Genomic DNA, 14,661 nt, shown 5'->3' on the forward strand with positions numbered 1-14,661 from the left:
AAATTTAACATTAAATTTTGAACAAAGTATTAATGTCGGAACCGTCTTTCGGTTGGGCCCGGAATTGGGTTTCGACTTAGGAAAATAGATTAGGAGTCGCCACCGATCATTTATTTTTAAAGAAAATGAGTTGATCGGATACCTTATTTCTTACCTGATCTGCGTCTTACCAGAAATGTATCAGATTCAGGAGTCGGTTACAGTCAAGGAAGGGTTAGCACATTTGAACTTCCCTTTCGGTACTACGTAATTTTCAATTGTCTTTAATTAAGAAAGTTGTAAATTTAAATTAAAAGGTAAAATGACGATCCAAATTACTTACCTCTAACCGTTTTGAAAGTGTGCCCTTAAAGAATCAAGAAAAGCGTTAGAAAAACGAATGTGGTGCAGATAAATTGAAAATAAAGAAAGTAAAATAAAGAAGAGAAAAAAATAACAACAAATAAAATAAGGAAAAAAATCAAACAACATAATTAATATGGAGATAGTGAAACTGAAATGAACAAAAATAAAGACAAAATGGAATAAGATAAATAAAGAAACAAAGATAAATAAATAAAATACGAAAAAGTAAATTAATAAATAAAAAAATAAACAAAATAAACAAAAACAAGGGAAAAGAATATATATATATATATATATATATATATATATATATATATATATGTATATTAGCTTGTAGACTAAAAATAGAAAAAATATTAAAAAAATAAAATTATATATATATATATATATATAACATAACATATAAATAAAAATAAATAAATACTAATAATACATGTATGTAAAAATAAAATATAAAAAAATAATAATAATACTATAAAATATAAAAAAAAGATTTAAAATTAAAACTTAGAAAAATGACCAAATTATAAAAAAGGAAAAACGAGTGACAAAATTTAAAGCATTTCGAGGAGAATTTGAAATTTCAGGGGGTAAATTGAAAAGAAAGACGAATTGAGTGACCAAATTAGAACGAAATCGAGGTTTAAATATCGATTTAGGGTCAAAATAAAAGGCTTTGAAAACATAGGAGGACCAAAAGAGTGATTTACCCACTTTTATTAGAAAACACGCGGGTTTGGGGTGACAAATGGGTCAACACGCGGACTGTGAATGGGTTAATGGGTCAACTATTTAAGTTAAAATCTTTTAAACAAATCTCATTTCTCCTCTTAAAATCAAAACACCTTCCCCATTAACATGCTTTCCTCTCGCCCATTCAACCGTGTTCTTCATTTGAAGAACACGGCCACCACGAAATCTAGAAAACGGCCAATGGCCACTTCACGCCGCCTCGCCACCGCTTTTGATCGGCGTCAGTAGCCGATCACCGGCGGAAAAAATTGTTATTTTTTTCAATATCTCGAAAGCTCTTTCAAAATGGTTTCCAAAAATCAAAATGATTTTTATAAAAACTGCGCCTCGATGGCTAGATCTACGAGAGAAAATCTCGACCGAGCCCCCTCTGTTCATCGGCAAAAAAAACCTTTTCCTTTTTTTGAATCAAAAAAACGTCACAAAGACAAGCGGAGTCACATGCAAGCCAAGAATGCACCAAATAGAAGGTAAAGAAAAGAAAAGAAAAGAAAATACCTTTATTTGCTATGAAACATGTTACAAAAATGCCTAGGATACTCTTGTGTTTGCTTGTATTTTTGCAGTATTTCCTTGTGTTTTTTCAGTGTTCGATTACATTGAATATTTATAGCCTAAGATTTAACTGTTTGAGTTCTATTAAAACTCTAACTCTGTTATTTGTTGGTGTTGTCTTTCGAGATCCTTGCGCCGGAGGAATCGGAGTTGGTGGCGTGGGAGAAGCGTGAGGTCGTGGGGAGTTGAAAGGGAGAACAGAGCTAGAGTGAAGCATACTGCTAGGATTTCTGGAAACCCTAGCCCGCGTACATGTTTCTGTTGGGCTCTTTGGTCTGCGGATCTGGATCGGGTTGGAGTTGGACTAATGTTGGGCCACTAGGTCACATGTTTCATCTGCTGGGCCACTTGTAATATTTGGACCTGTAGAAAAAACAAAATGTAAATAAATATATGTATTATAATTTATAATATCATAATTTATAATTTCCACGGTCGAAATTAAGTGTCTTCAGCTGCCCCTCTTTGCTCATTATCGTAACGAAAATAGAGCAAAGATTAAAAGACACCAATTTCGGCCAAATCGAATGTCCTCTGTTGTATAGTTGAAACCCAATGCTGAAACTGGTTTGTCAATCACGAAATGACTCCCTTATCGTGAGGTTGAGTCGAAAATGGAAAATTTTGAGCCCAAAATCCTTCGGTATGAAGTTGAAATTGAACTCAAAGTATTAGGAAGTTGCTCATGGATCGTCTTCTAGCCCAAGACATTTCATCGTGAAGCTTAAACTTGACTTGAAGACTTCAATGTTGTTGTGTTACAGATGACTTATTCGTCGCGAAGTTGGGTCAATCTGTTGGGGTACGATACCCTTCGTTGTAAACTTGGAATTGTATATGGCCCCTTCGTCGTGAAGTTGAGCCTTGGAATTGGATATCCTTCGTCGTGATGTTGAAATCCAATGTAAGTTGTGTTGTTTCGAGGCCAATATCATTCACTGTGAAGTTGAAATTGACTCTGAAACTGGAAAGTTTATTGACAGACACTCCTTCTTTGTGTTGGATATCCTTCGTCGTTAAGCTGAAATCAAATCTAGAGATGAATGTTGCTTGTGTGCAAGATTCCCTTCATCGTGAAGTTGAAACCGCGGGCGGCCCCTCCGTCGTGAAGTTGAGCCTGGAATTGGATATCCTTTTTCGTGAAGTTGACATCCAAGTAAGTTGTATTGTTTTGAGTCCAATATCCTCTGTCGTGAAGTTGAAATTGGCTCTGAAACTGGGAAGCCCCTTCGTCGTGAAGTTGAGTCTCAAATGGCACGATATCCTCCATCGTGGAGTTGAAATCGTGTATATGTGGGTACGATATCCTCCGTTGTGGAGTTAAAATCGCAGATGGCCCCTTCATCGTGAAGTTGAGCCTTGACTTGAATATCCTTCATCGTGAAGTTGAAATCCAAGTATTATATGTTGCGGGTGGACACGATTCCCTTCGCTGTGAAGTTGAAACCGTGGATGACCCCCTTCATTGTGAAGTTTGGCTTCGAGCTAGATATCCTTCGTCGTGAAGTTGAAATCTATTATCGAGCAAATTGTGTCGTTTCGAGTCCAATCTCCTTCGCTGCGAAGTTGAAATTGGCTCTAGCTAAAACTTGCAAAGTGATGCATATATGCGATTGATGCAATGCTCTTAGGTATGCCTAAAATGCATATGCATCATATGTTATTTTGGGCTCTAGAGAGAAATCTCGATCTCTGGTTGCATGTCTGGAATCTTGAAGTTCTGATCCCTGATCTTGAATTCTTCAAATATTCAAATCTGATGTGCACATTCTATTTTTTCTTTGATTTGGGAAATGTTTCTCAACCATCTCAAGTATGTGCATGAGCCTTGATCAGCTTCCTGGTACCTGTACTTTTCAACGAATCTTTGTACAGTAATATGCGATTATCTTTTGCAAAATTAAATAAATCATTAGGTTTAAATTCAATCCAAGATGCTCAAAGGGAATTGATTTAAAGAAAAGAATTTCTTTATGCACAAGGAAAAAAGAACAAACGAATACATGACAAACATTATGAAAAATGAATACATGGTGAAGTATGAATGAATGTCTGAGATCTAGATAATGGGGGCACTTCTGAGCTGAAAAGTCATTAGGTGACCTTGAATGCAGCCTTTGTCAAGGAATCTTCGAAAATGCAACAACGTTCTGGGGAGTACAACCTTTCTCTGACTCTTTGAGTTTGTAGAAGATTCAGATGCTGGGATGTTTCCACTGTCTGAATTTCATGAATTATCCAAATCGCCCTTTCGGGTTTTCAACTTGGACCCATCCTTGGTTGTAATATACCCTTTTGGGGTTTTCATCTTGAACCCACCTTATTTTTTTCTCTTTTTTCTTTTTTTAATTTAGGGTGCCCTTTCGGGTTTTCACCCTAAACGTTTTTCTTTTTTTTGTTCTTTTCTTTTCTCTCTTTTTTTCTTTTTTTCGACTTAGGACATCCTCTCGGGTTTTCATCCTAAGCGAAGTATTTCTTGACTGCATCCGAATTGATGGGATGTGGCAGTTCAGGTCTGTCCATTTCAGCCAGGACAATGGCTCCTCTAGAAAAGGCCCTTTTCACGACATAAGGTCCTTCCCAATTTGGCATCCATTTTCCTCGGGAATCTTTCTGAACTGGCGAAATTCTCTTTAGCACCAGATCTCCTTCACAGAATATTCTCAGGTGCACCTTTTTTTCATGTGCTCAGATCATTCATTTCTGATAGATTTGACCATGATGAATGGCTTTTAGTCTATTTTCATCTATCAGGTTCAGTTGATCGTATCTGGATTGCACCCACTCTGCATCATCCAATTTGACTTTTGTCAAGACCCGGAGTGACGGAATCTCTACTTCAATGGGTAGCACTACTTCCATTCCATAATCTAGTGAAAATAGAGTTACCCCAGTCGAGGTTCGGTAAGCGAATAAAGCAAAAGGCAACTTTTCATGCCAGTCTTTGTAGGTCTTGGTCATTTTCTCCACTATCTTCTTAATGTTTTTTTGCTATTTCTACTGCTCCGTTCATCTTTAGTCTATATGCAGTAGAGTTGTGATACTTTATGTTGAATTGATCACAAGCAGCATCCATCATTTTGTTGTTCAAGTTTGTAGCATTATCAATAATGATCCTTTCAGGTAGACCATATCGACATATGATCTCTTTCTTCAGAAACTTGCAAATAGTGGACTGAGTAACACTGGCATACGATGCAAGTTTTACCCATTTTGTGAAGTAATCGATGGCTACAAGGATAAACCGGTGACCATTTGAAACCTTTGGATGTTTTTTCCCGATAACATCCATGCCCCACACAGAGAAAGACCATGGTGATGTCATCACATAAAGTGGATGAGGTGGAACCTTTATTTTATCTTCGTAAGTCTGACACTTATGACATCTTCTAGCATAGTTGATGCAATCACTTTCTAGTGTGAACCAAAAATAACCGTATATCATTATTTGCCTCGACATCATATGTCCATATGCATGTGTTCCGCAAACCCCATCATGAACTTCTTCCACTATCATCTTTGCTTCTTCAGCATCGACACACCTTAACAGGACTTGATTATGGCTTTTCTTGTACAAGACCTCCCCGTCAAGGACGTATCCAGCTGCCATCCTTCTAATGGTTCTTTTATCGGTTTCAGTGGCTTCCTCTGGATAACTTCGATGTTTGATATATTGAAGAATATAGTAGTACCAAGGTTTAATGTCTTTCACTTCTTCAATTTGGTAGCAATGAGCTGGGTACTCATATGACTGCATGCCAATTGCCATCATCTCAGATTCCCTGCTAGCCTTGAATGTAGCTACCAAGGTAGCTAAAGCGTCAGCCATTTGATTTTTTTCTCTAGGCACGTAGTGGAAGGTGACTTTATCAAACTCTTCGAGCAGATCCATTACTAGTTTTTGGTATTCTACCAGCTTTATATCCTTGGTTTCCCATTCTCCACGAAGCTGATAGATTACTAAGGTTGAGTCTTCGTATACCCGCAAGGTCTTTATATTTTGCCGCAACGCAGCCCGGATTCCCAAGACACAAGCTTCGTATTCTACCATATTATTGGTGCAATCAAAGTTCAGTCTTCTGGTAAATGGGTAGTGATTCCCTTATGAAGAGATCAGGATTGCCCTGATTCCATGTCCTAATGCATTTGATGCACCATCGAAATGCATTCTCCAGGAACTGTCTGTTGAAGTACTTGCTTCTTCTAAGGATATAGCCATTAAGTCTTCGTCTGGTAAATCAAAGTCCAATGCTTGTAATTCTCATCGGTTCTACTTGCTAAGAACCCTGATATAGAACTTCCTTTGATTGCTTTCTGGCTCACGTACTCGATGTCAAACTCAGACAAGAGCATCTTTCATTGGGCTAACCTTCCAGATAGAGTAGGTACACACATCATGTACTTTAAAGTATCTAACTTGGAAATCAACTAAGTAGTGTGATACAACATGTATTATCTGAGTCTTTTTGTAACCCAGACTAGAGCGCAGCAAACCTTCTCTATAGGAGGATATCTGACCTCGCAATTGGTGAACTTCTTGCTCAGATAATAGATGCCTCTTTCCTTCTTCCCGGATTTGTCATGTTGAACCGGTACACACCCCATTGAGTTCTCGAATATGGATAGGTACAAGAATAGAGGTTTGACTGGGATAGGGGACATCAGGATAGGAGTGTGAGATAAATACTCATTTACTTTTTTGAATGCAATCTGCTAGTTTTCATCCCATGTTCCTGGGTTGTTCTTTCAGAGAAGACGGAATATTGGGTCACATTTGTCAGTTAACTGAGATATGAACCGTGATATGTAGTTCAATCTGCCCAAAAAACCTCTGACCTATTTTTGTGTTCGTGGCAGAGGTAGACTCTAGATAGCCTTAACCTTATTGGGATTGACCTCGATGTATTTTCTGCTGACCACGAAGCCTAATAGCTTTCTGGATGTTACCCCAAAGGTACACTTACTAGGGTTCAATCGTAGCTGGAACTTCCTCAATCTCTGGAAGAGCTTTCTCAAGTTCTCGACATGTTCATTCTCGGTGTGTGCCTTGACAATCATGTTGTCGACATAAACCTTAATTTCTTTATGCATCATATTATGGAACATGGTCACCATAGCTCTCTGATATGTTACCCCAACATTCTTCAGTCCGAAGGGCATCACCTTGTAGCAGAAAGTTCCCCATATTGTGATGAACATGGTCTTCTCCAGTCTTCAGGATGCATCTTGATCTGGTTATATCCCGAAAATCCATCCATGAATGAAGAGAAAGTGTTCTCAGCTGTATTGTCCACCAATGTGTCAATGTGAGGTAGAGGGAAGTTATCTTTAGGGCTCGCCTTGTTAAGGTCCCGTTAATCGACGCACATGTGAACCTTCCCATCTTTCTTCGGAACTGGCACTATGTTGGCCACCCACTCCAGATACTTGGCCACTTGAAGGAAACTTGTATCGAATTGCTTCTTGACTTCTTCTTTAATTTTAAGGAGCATCTCAGGTCGCATCCTTCTCAGTTTCTGTTACACGAGTATGCACTCTGGCTTAATTGGCAGTTTATGAACTACCATATTTGTGTCTAGTCCCGGCATGTCTTGATATGACCAGGTGAACACATATGTGTACTCCTGAAGTAACACTATCAGGTTTTTTCTTGCTTCAGTCGAGAGAGTTGTGTCGATTTTAACCTCATTTCTGTCATCTTTAGTGCACAGATTCAAGATTTCGATCGCCTCCTCATGTGGCAATATTTTCTTTTCTTCTCTGTCTATCATTCTCAACAATTCGGTTAGTAAGTTTCAGTCCTCTTCACAGTCGCATTCATCAAATTCCTCGAGACAAATGACCGATTCAAAATCCACCTCCGGATCAGACTCATCAGTGCCTACATTATCGTTATCTGGGGACCTAAAGGAAGAGAAAAACGTGTATGCGTGAGAGGAAAATATCCCACACAGAACAGTCAAGAATTAAATTCGAAAGAAAATGGAAATGAAGTATTGAAATGAAGAAGATAGACAATGAATTCAAAAAGAAATAAAAGAAAATTTGTTTGCCATGGAAAGAGAAAAAGAATGTATCTTTTATTGAAATTAAACAAAATGTTTATTCACCCTTACAAAAGATCACCTATTGCCCCGAGTATAGGCAAATAGGGATAGTTTGAATATAACTCTTAAAGATTCTTGTAAACGACAAGTAATTCTTCCACCGACCAGCTACTAGGCACGAACCTAGGTGGTAGAGGGCATATCCCAGATCTATCTTCGTTGTCAACATCTTCTGTGGTCATGGAATTGATGCTCATATCTTCCAGAGATGCTTTTAAATCGGATGTGGTGGTCTCGAACACATAACCACCTCACTTTAATGTATGCTAAAGAGGCGAGAATGTCATAGGCTTCCATTGAAGTTCATTTCCAATCAAACTGGCTATCATTTTGTCCTAATTTTTCTGGACTTCCTTCCTCTTTTCTTGATAACTGGGCTGAAAACCAAGCCCAAATTGATCGAGTTTTGAAATAGAAAAGATAGGATTAATCCTTCCATACAAATATTTCCTAAAACCTCCCCCGATCCTGGCGCCTCTTCCCAAAGTATGTATGATCTCCATTCTGGTATACTTGGAAAGTCAGGGTTTAGGGATTCTTTTTCCTTTTGCCACGAATGTAGCATTCACAAACTCTAAGGAGTGGAATGAGCACTCCATCGCTTCCTCATCTACTTCGATGTATGGGACCTCCGTGGTCACACTTGCCACGATGTCTTTCTCGGCATTGATGATTACTAAGGCCCCGTCAATAACAAATTTAACCTTTTGATGCAGTGTGGACGGCATTGCACCTTCTTGATGAATCCATGGCCCCCCCAAAGATAGATGTAAGAAGGCATGATATCCATCACTATGAATTCGACATCATAAGTGGCATGTCTGATTGTCAATGGCACCTCGATCTTGCCAATAACCTCTCTCTTGGTCCCATCAAATGCTCAGACCACATTCTGGAAAGTTCTTATATGTGAGGTATCTATTGGCAGCCTTTTCAATGTGACTAAAGGCATTACGTTCAGGTCTGAGCCATTGTCGATTAAGACACTCGGTAAAGCGTGCCCCTGTTGAAAATATTTTGATGTTTCGATATAACAAATTAAGTTAAATGAATTTTAAGATTTTACAAAAGATTTTCTAAGTATATTTGATGTAATTATTCGAATATCAAAATATTACTCCAAGTTTTTCAAAGTTCATTTTAATCCTTACTAAAGTGTAAAATTGTGTTTTATACTTAAACGATTTTTAAACAATTTTACAAAGTATTTCGAGCCTTAATCGAGCCAAAAATATATTTTTTTAAAGGGTTTCAAGAAAAATCAGATTTTCCAGGGGGTACAGATTCCCCCCCAGGGGGTACCGATTTCCCCCCAGGGGGAACAGATTCCCCCCCAGAGGGTATCGATTCCCCCTGTCTAATGGTCGAAAAAAGATTGCACTTAGGGAACCGATTCCCCATGAGGGGGTACCGATTCCCCCCACGCTCCAAGCTGTTTTATTAATTATTTTTCATCTCCAAACGGCTCCAAAACATCCCCAACGACTATATATGACTTCAAACACATTCCAAGCTATAAATACAACCTAAGGACACTTGAAGATAAAATAGAACAACTATCAAAGCAATCAAACACAAGAGAAGAGTTTTTCATTCTTATTTCATCTTTCTCTTGTATATATTTAGTTCTTGTGAGCTCAATCTTGTAAACACCTACCTTAGAGAGGTTTTCTTGTTTATATTTCTTATCCTTTTATAAAGGGGAAAGGTTCTAGCTAATCCCGTGTAAAAGCTAGGGAAAGGTTCTAGTTTAGCCCGAAAAAACTAGGGAGTTTGTAAGGTTACTCTTTATCCTCAAAAGAAAGAACAAATTAGTGAATTTATTGGAAAATCCTTGGTGAGAAGCTAAGGTAGTGGACGTAGACTTTGATTGAGAAAGTCGAACCACTATAAATCGTTGTGCAATTCTCTATCTTTCAATCTCCTTACTCCCTAAACACAAAACCGTTCCGACCCCTCTTTGCAAACTGTTCCAGTTGTCGATTCAATCTTTCGAAAATCCTAACAATTGGTATCAGAGCCTAACTCGTTAAGAAGGTTTAACCACCTTGAGATGATCCTAGAAGAAGCTCTACCAATTCCCGACGCAACCGACAAAGAAATGACTTTTTCCTCCGGTGCTTATTATCTTGAAGAATATCCTATTATGGATTCACAACCGGTCAACAAGCCACCCTTCTTCAATGAAGCAAATTATGTACATTGGAAGAATAAGATGATGTACTTCATTCAATCATACAATCTAGGAGCTTGGTACTCAATCATGGACAACTACTCCTCTCCACCCGGCAAGTACAACGATTGGAGTAGAGAAGAGTAGAAAAATTTTCAGCTTAATTCTAAGGCTATACATATTCTATTTTATTCTTTAGGCCCAAATGAATATGGAAGAGTCTCATCTTGTTCCAGTGCCAAAGAGATTTGGGATAAGCTCCAATTCACTCATGAAGGAACCGACGAAAGTGAGGGAATCAAAGAAAAGTCTTCTCAACCATAGCTACGAGAACTTCAAGATGAAACCCGATAAAGACATCAAAGCTATGACGAATAGATTTTTCATGATTGTCAACGGTCTCAAGGGATATGGAGAAGTAATCCCAAATGAGAAGCTTGTGAGGAATATGATTTACTCTCTTCCAAAGGAGTGGCAATCAACGAAGACGGTCATTATCGAAGCAAGAAACCTAAAGTCTCTCACTCTCGACGAGCTAATTGGTTCCCTTCTCACTCATGAGATAATGGTGAAGGAAGATGAAGAAAGGGAACAGAAGAAAAACAAGAAGAAGAAGAAGAATTAGGACGTAGGCATCAATGAAAGTTATTAAGATTCAAGTGATGAGGTGGATGAAGACGATGATGAACAAAAAAAAAGAGATGGTCAAGCCCTTGAAGGAACTCAAGAGATTCATGATTTCCAAGGAAGTGAAACATGAATCAACCAAGAAGAAAAGTCCCCCGGTATGTTTCGATTGTCAAAGAAAGGGGCATGTCATGTATGAATGTCCTCTTCTAAAGAAAAAGGGGTAGAAGGCATTTGTTGCATCTTGGAGTGAAGAAGATGATTCCAATGATGAAGATGAAGTAGTCAACCTATGCCTCATGACCACTCAAGAAGAATTCGAGGTATCTTCTAACTCAAATGAATTTAATTTATTTACTTTTGATGAGTTACAAGATGCTTATAATAGGTTGTATTTGGGATTTGAGACCATGAATTCCAAATATACAAAATTAATTTCAAAACTCAAAAATAAAGATAATTTGATTTTGAAAGCAAAAGTTGATTTTGAAAAATCAAAATGAAATTTTGAAAAATAATTTAGAGCTTTCAAAAATCAAAATAAATGATTTAGAAAAAGAAAATTTTGAGTTAGGTGTTAAGTTTGAAAGCTTAATAAAAGAAAAAAGAATTAATTTCTAAAAACAACCTATTATATTTAAATATGGCAAAATGCTCACATTGTCATTATCATGGTCATATGGAACATACTTGTCCTTTGAAGAAAGGAAAACATTTTAAAATTAGGCAAGTATGGGTTCCAAAAGGAACAAGGGGCATTGTAACTAACGTTCAAGGATCCAAATCAATTTGGATACCAAAATCTACTTAAATGTCTCTTGTAGGTGTGTGGAAGCAATTGCGATGAAAATGATGATATTCAAGATGCTCTAGCCACACATGAAAAAGTATTGGGTAACCTCTAAGCTTAATACTTTTAATTTTGGATTATTTGGTTGCTCATTTGATTTTAAGCATGCATGAGTTTTGGTTTTAAATGATTATGCATCATTGTTTTAATCTCATGTATGTTGAAAAGATGATTATGATGAACATTTTAAAGTTGTAATGATTTTTTAGAATTTTTAGTTCATCATAATAAAATTTTGGTCAAAATTTGTTTTAATGCAAATGATATCTCTCTAACAATTGATATCAACTTTTCAAATACTTTGATTTTATAAATCTTTAAAAATTTGACCTAAATTTGAATGTTTATGCATGTGGTTTAAATAAAAATGATATCTCTCTAATAATTGATATCAAAAATTTTCAAATGCATAACATTTTTAGAAAACTTTATGCATATGATCTTAAATTCAACAATTGGTATTGCATAAAGTATTTTAGTCTTGGAAATATTGAATTTCATATTCTACTAACATGTTTGTTATTCTTTGTTGAAATTCAATTTTTGTTTAAGTGTCAAGATCCTAAAAGTAAAATTCTATTTGGAATGCATTTATTGAGGGGGAGCTTTGATTTTTTCAAATGATTTTTAAAATGTCAAATTTAGTACTTACTCTCCAAAGTTATTTGGAACTTCAAAGATTAGAGTTTCTTTGATTTAACAAAAAGGGGGAGAAGTGTTAAGGTGTTAAATGGGAGAAATGTTAAGGTGTTAAAGGGGAGACAAATGGGTCAACACGCGAGTTGTGAATGGGTTAGTGGGTCGACTATTTAAGTTAAAATATTTTAAACAAATCTCATTTCTCCTCTTAAAATCAAAACTCCTTCCCCATTAACATGTTTTCCTCTCTCCCATTCAACCGTGTTCTTCATGAAGAACACGGCCACCACGGAATCCAAAAAACGTCCAATGGCCACCCCACGCTGCCTCGCCGGCACCGATCAGTCATCGGCGGCAAAAATTGTTATTTTTATTTCTTTCAAAATCTCGAAAGCTCTTTCAAAATGGTTTCCAAAAATCAAAATGATTTTTATAAAAACCGCGCCTCGGGGGCTACATCTACGAGAGAAGATCTCGACCGAGCCCCCTCTATTCATCGGCGCAAAGAACCTTTTCCTTTTTTCGAATAAAAAACAACGTCACAAAGCCAAGCGGAGTCACATGCAAGCCAAGAAGGCACCAAATCGAAGGTAAAGAAAAGAAAAGAAAGAAAAAAAATACCTTTATTTGCTACTAAACTTGTTACAAAATGCATAGGATACTCTTGTGTTTGCTTGTATTTTCGCGGCATTTCCTTGTGTTTTTCATTGTTCGATTACATCGAATATTTATAGCCTAAGATTTAAGTGTTTGAGTTCTATTAAAACTCTAACTTCGTTATTTGTAGGTGGTGTCTTGCGAGATCCTTGCGTCGGAGGAATCGAAGTTGGTGGCGTGGGAGAAGCGTGCGGTCGTGGGAAGTTGAAGGGGAGAACGACGCTAGAGTGAAGCATACTGCTAGGGTTTTTGGAAACCCTAGCCCGCGTACATGTTTCTGCTAGGCTCTTTGGTCTACGCATCTGGATCATGTTGGAGTTGGACCAATGTTGGGCCACATGTTTCATTTGCTGGGTCACTTGTAATATTTGGACCGATAGAAAAAACAAAATGTAAATAAATATATGTATTATAATTTATAATATCATAATTTATAATTTCTACGGTTAAAATTAAGTGTCTTCAATTAAAATAAAACAATAATTTAATTTAATTATTAAAATAAATCAAAACTGATAATTTAATATAATTTACCCTTAAAAACAATAATATGATTAAAAAAATCACCAAAAACGTCAGGTGGGTCATTTTTGAACCGACCTAAAAGGGCCAAAAATCCAAGCGTGAGAAGGAAATGAAAGCGGTGGAACCAACAAAGCCACCATCGTAACCTAACCATAGTTAAGACCCTTTCTTTTTCTCTCCACTAACGCGTTAAAAGACGGGAAAACAAGGCACTTGGCAGCCACGTGTTGGAACCAGAGAGCGCCAAGATTTTAGAACTTGTTCTCTGACCCAAACACGTGGACTCACATATCGTAGCCAGTGTACTAGAAAAGAAGACGGGCCCCACGTATTGAGTGTTATTGGTGTAATATTTTTCTCATAAAATGGATGTTTCCTTGTTACACAAGGCAAATATACTACTACTGTAAACTCAAAAATAAATACTAAATCTTGTACATTATTTTTTTAAAATATTAATTATCATTAATAGGTATAATCTTTAAAATTAGTAAATGAATCAAAAATATATTTTTTATTAAATATAAAAATATTAAATTTTAAGATAAATATCAAGATTTGAATTTACATAAAATAAAATAATAAAAAAAATTAAATAAAAATGAAAAATATATATTTAAAATGAATAATAATAATAAAACATTTAAGATTAGAAAAGTTTTGGGTAAAAAGACTTTCATGTATTTAACCCTTAAATAAACGGAAAGTGTTAAATGGCTAATCCTAATTCTAGTCCCTTTATTATGCCAAATCTGAAATTAACCTCTTTACATAATTTGAAATCTCAAATTTTTATTATATTATTTATAGGTTTAAATTAGTAAATAATGATTAGATGATGCGATGAATCTTTTTACTGTTTTTCTGTTGTATAGTCTAAAATCGCATGGAAATAAAATCAATCATGTTACGCAAATAATAAATTCATATAAAAATTTCTTGTTTGAAATTTTAATATAGTTAATTTGAATCTATATTATCAGTTTGATGCTTTTGACAAAAAAAATGATTTTTCATAGAGTAAGTAATGCCAGACACTTAAAAATTGATTTAAAATTATCATTGAAAAAATAATTTTCAATCTAATCTCAATGACTCAATTTTTTAACTTTTATTGTATAAAATCATTTTTGGAGTGAAATTATATTTTTATCTTCAATTATCTAATTTGAATTTATAATACACTATCTAAAATGAACATTTTATCTTTTTAAATTACTTTTCAATTGTAATATTAAATAATTAAATTTTAAATTATATTAAAAAATACTTTTTTACAGTACTTTCTAATATCACTTTTCCAAAAAAAAAAGTCAAACTGGATTGTAAGAATAGAGGTCCGAACTATATTAAATTAGAATAGAAAAATTGAATCCCGAATAGTTTACAGAGTAAAGTGACCCAACCTGAAACTAGACCTAAAAAATCTT

Source organism: Hibiscus syriacus, unplaced genomic scaffold (assembly GCF_006381635.1).
Source record: "Hibiscus syriacus cultivar Baekdansim isolate YM2019G1 unplaced genomic scaffold, ASM638163v2 tig00006365_pilon, whole genome shotgun sequence".
Classification (NCBI taxonomy): domain Eukaryota; kingdom Viridiplantae; phylum Streptophyta; class Magnoliopsida; order Malvales; family Malvaceae; genus Hibiscus; species Hibiscus syriacus.